General features: G+C 33.1%; 1 long non-coding RNA gene across 1 annotated transcript in view; it reads right to left on the bottom strand.

Moving 5' to 3' along the window:
* Nucleotides 1–5,000, bottom strand: part of LOC144961274 (uncharacterized) — a 72,293-nt gene that overhangs the window by 56,414 nt on the left and 10,879 nt on the right. Inside the window, exon 3 of the long non-coding RNA XR_013643114.1 lies at nt 2,914–2,976. This is a non-coding gene — a long non-coding RNA (uncharacterized LOC144961274). The remainder of the gene's footprint in view (nt 1–2,913; nt 2,977–5,000) is intronic.

The raw sequence follows: 5,000 nt of genomic DNA, 5'->3' as shown, positions 1-5,000 counted from the left end.
AATTCGTACAAATAGTATAGAAAATAGAATAACTATATCTATTGAAATATCAAATTCATATAACACGGTGATCTCAGTTGATATCAACTCCGGCTTCAGGCACAATTTAGCTATAAGCACGCTCGGGCGCGAAACATATTTTTTTTCTTTTTGATATGTCCCTTTATCAGATCGATGACCAATTAAGACTCTACCTAGAAGCAAGCTCAATATTCAGACAACAACTATAAACATTACATAAATAAAAGAAAATGTATAAATAAGAATATAATCTTACATTATTTTTAAACTACAAAAGATTGACAATCAGATTTAATCAAAATTATCTGTGAGTAAAGTAATGTTCACATCTCACGTGTTCTTTATTGTAATGTACTAAAGAATTGATATATGCGTGATAACACGGATAATATGTGTCCGTAATTTAAAAAAAAAACGTTATAAGTGATTTTGCTGATAAAAATTTTGATAGATAGTTATCACAATTTACGACAAGAACAGCCATATGTTAATTTTTGGTCAATGAATTCCCCCCCCCCCCTCCTACCAACATCCCTTCCGCGCATGAACATTAGGATTAAAATTGGCACTTATGTGATGGCAAACCTAATCAACTTGTTGACGCACGTGCTAAGACGGTAGCACGACCATCCAGCATATTTGGAATATAGAAATGGAATAGATGTTATATAATATGGATAGACCCCCCACACCCACGTGCAAAGACTGTCTTTGCGACAAACAAGTACTTGTGCGTTGCGAAGGTCGCTTAAACCATAAATAAACACATTATGATCAGTAACTCTCTCTATCTCTCTCTCTCTCACTCTCTCTTCTCTCTCTCTCTCTCTCTCTTCTCTCTCTCTCTCTCTCTCTCTCTCTCTCTCTCTCTCTCTTCCGAAAAGAATATTTTTAAAATGTAGAAGAATTCCAATTGTTTTATTAAGTGAAGTATCATTCTATAAGGGTTAGTGAAAACACTAATTGATTTTTTAAAACATATCATTTTCACAACCACATATTAGCTTCCTACAATTCCTACACCTTATGTGTGTATCATTACGACTGTGATAAGTCACAAAAAAGATGCAAACTACTGTCAGTGTTGTTTATCCAGACTAGTGAATTCATGTTAAGTTAATGAGGCCAGCGTAACTTCCATGTGTTTACTCATGCTATTTAAGACGGTTTTATATGGGCGCTAGCATTATCTACGCTACATGAGATATTTCGGAGTGTATATTTATAACGCTTGTGCAGTAGACTATTTCTATGATAATGTTAGTTGGTTTGTTTAACATTACGTCCCTTTTGAACTTGTGCGTTAGGTCATTAATTAATGTAACTTTGAGGCTAACATAATTATTATAAGATTATGACATCATTACGGTTAATAAACTTAATACAAATACTACTACAACTACAACTACTACTAACTACTACTATACTACTACTACTACTACTACTACTACTACTACTACTACTACTACTACTACTACTACTACTACTACAACTACTACTACTACTGCCAGGCCTGTTGCAGATATCGGCTATCATGTCCCTCCAACCACATCTATCTTCAGATCATCTCAATAGCTCGATTCCTGTTCTTCCTCCACCAATCTATCCGTTCAGATTGTCAGTGTAATCTATACTACTGTCTCGCTATTCTTTTCTTCCAGCATCTTTACCCGTAAGTACAATTTTTTCAATTCCATGTCCGACAATTTATTACTGTATTTTTTCTGATGATGAGATTCTAAGAATTCGTTTAAAAAACCTAATTAAACCCATTGTTCTATGATGTCCACAATCGGTGGCTCCCGGTTTCTTTGGTAACATTACAGATGTCATGTCTCTGTATGCACGTTTTGGTGCATGTGTGTGTGCGTGTGTGTGTGTGTGTGTGTGTGTGAATCGTTGTGAGGGTATGTGTGAGTGTGTGTCTCCGCTTGCATAAATGAATATGCATGTGTACAAAATGTATATAAAGATGTTTTACACTTTTGTGCGGCTAGTGATGTTCCGTCAACGGGATTAATAATAATAATAATAATAATAATAATAATAATAATAATAATAATAATATAATAATAATAAAATAATAATAATAATAATAATAATAATAATAATAATAATAATAATAATAATAATAATAATAATAATAAATAATAATAATAATAATAATAATAATAATAATAATAATAATAATAATAATAATAATAATAATAATAATAATAATAATAATAATAATAAAAAAAGAAAAGAAGAAGAAGAAGAAGAAGAAGAAGAAATGAAGAAGAAGAAGAAGAAGAAGAAGAAGAAGAAGAAGAAGAAGAAGAAGAAAAGAAGAAGAAGAAGAAGAAGAAGAAGAAGAAGAAGAAGAGAAGAAGAAGAAGAAGAAGAAGAAGAAGAGAAGAAGAAGAAGAAGAAAAGAAGAAGAAGAAGAAGAAGAAGAAGAAGAAGAAAGAAGAAGAAGAAAGAAGAAGAAGAAGAAGAAGAAGAGAAGAAGAAGAAGAAGAAGAAGAAGAAGAAGAAAAGAAGAGAAGAAGAAGAAGAAGAAGAATAAGAAGAAAAAAAGAAGAAAGAAGAAGAAGAAGAAGAAGAAGAAGAAGAAGAAGAAGAAGAAGAGAAGAAGAAGAAGAAGAAGAAGAAGAAGAAGAAGAAGAAGAAGAAGAAGAAGAAGAGAAGAGAGAAGAAGAAGAGAGAAAATAGAGAAGAATAATAGCTTAAAACAAATAGAGAAATCAATAGCGTTAATAATGGAGATCTGATTGTTGAATAACTAGAACATTTGTAATTATTGTTTGAATGAATATCTGATAGTTTAACAAATTAAAATTTTGTAATCATTGGTTTGAATGAGAAAAGAAAAAAACAAAAACACGTCAATGTTTTCAACACTATTCTTACCATTACATCCAGGTTTAGACCGAAACTTTGACTCATCAAGAACATGAGTCCTGCCAGAAGCAGCTGAAGGTTGGAAAAACATTAAAAATTATGATGAAAAGAAAGAAGATGAAAACAATAAAATGATAGAGATCGAACTTTTTATGTCTGGAAATTTTATATCAATTATTCGTGAGTTTTTACTGCATATTCATATATAGTTTTTACTGATTTATTACGACTGGTTTTGTGTAATAATAAGATTTTTATAATATTTTGATCATTTTAACTTTTTGGAGTCCCATTGAAATTTAGTCAACATGGCGAAACCCTATGATTAACAACAACAATGTTTTTGACGAATGTCCAACTATCGACAATGATTGAAACAACCAAACTGGAGACTTCTTTTACACATTCTTCGTCTTGTTTTGTTTCTCGTTGAGGTAATCGAGAAAGCATATCTGCGTTACAGTTCTCTTCTGGTTTTTTTTTTTTTAATTGAATTTCATATTGGGAAGCACTTAGTTCCATAGACCATCTCTGCATTCTTGCTGCCGCCATTGCTGACATGCAATTTTTAGGTCCAAATTTTTTCACCAGAGGCTTGTGGTTAGTGAAAAGAGCAAAATGTCTGCCATATAGATATTGGTGAAATTTGCGTACTCCAAACATGATGCCTAAAGCTTCATTCTCGATCTGACTGTAATTAGATTCAGTCTTTGTAGAGGAACTTGATGAAAACGAAATCGACCTTTCTTCTCCATTTGGCATAATGTGAGATATTACAGCTCCGATTCCCTTTGTACTCGCATCGGTTGACAATCGAATAGGCAATTCTAGATTAAAACGAGTTAGGACCTTTTGTTAAACTAGAAGTTCCTTTAGTGCTTTGAATGATTTCTCGCAGTCATCCGACCAGAACCAAGATACGTCCTTTTGCAACAGTTCGTGTAGTGGTTTCAATGTTCCTGACAAATTTGGTAGAAATTTAGAATAATATTTAACTCCACCTAGAAAACTTCGTAGTTCTTTTACATTTTCAGGCTTTGGCGCATTGATCATGCCTTCGACTTTGTTTTCCTGAGGATGTAATCTATTTGTATCGATTGTGTGACCAGTGTAGTCAATTCTGTCAATCAGGAATTTACATTTTTCTTTGTTGACCCTTACTCTATTTTTCTCTAACCTCGTTAGTACTTTGTCTAAAGTTGCAAGATGCTGTTTAGCATTACACCCAGACAACTGTATGTCATTAATCAGAACTTGAACATTGTCTATTCCCGCAAGAATTTCTTCCATGTACTTTTGGAAAAGTGCTGGTCCTGATCCACTCCATATGGAAGTCGGTTGTACTGAAACAGTCCAATATGAGTATTTATTGTGACAAGCTTTTTACTTTCTGAGTCCATGGCCATTTGATGATAAGCCTGACTCAAATCCAACTTTGAGATTTATTTTCCACGTGAAAGCTTTGCAAATAGATCTTGTGCCGTTGGCAGAGGGTATTGATCTACTTCCATTGCTGAATTTATTGTCACTTTAAAGTCACCACACAGTCTTACTTTACTATACGGTTTTGGTACAACCACGATAGGTGCTATCCATTCACTATGAGTAACGCACGTGAATACTTTGTCTTTTTCCAACTTTTTATATGTTTTTCAACCTTCTACATTAAAGCGTATGGAATCGGTCTTGGTTTGAAGAATTTGGGTTGTGCATTATCTTCCATAGTAATTTTTACCTTCGCCCCTTTTAGTTCTCCCAACTCAGTTGTAAAAAGTTGTCAGTATTTTTCTAATATGTTGTCCAATGAGTTATAAAAATGAGAAGTATAAGAAATCTTAATTTTTAGTTTAGAAATCAAATCTCTTCCTAGAATGATATGTTCATGCGGTACATTTGCGACAATGAGTGGACGTTTTTCTGTTTCGCCGGTATAAGGAACCTTAACATTAACAATAACTTCTCCTTTGAGTGGAATAGTTGTTCCATTAAAGGTTTTCAACGTGTCCGAACACGGTTGTAATTTGACTTCCTGAAACTTACGTTAAACACAGAGAAGGGAATACTTGTAACAATTGATCCTGTGTCAATTTCCGTTT

This window comes from Berghia stephanieae, unplaced genomic scaffold (assembly GCF_034508935.2).
Source record: "Berghia stephanieae isolate SIO BIC M18660-M18661 unplaced genomic scaffold, UCSD_Bste_1.3 scaffold2, whole genome shotgun sequence".
NCBI classification, from domain to species: Eukaryota; Metazoa; Mollusca; class Gastropoda; order Nudibranchia; family Aeolidiidae; genus Berghia; species Berghia stephanieae.
The sequence above is the reverse complement of the archived record's forward strand: the minus strand, read 5'-3'. Positions and strand labels throughout refer to the sequence as shown.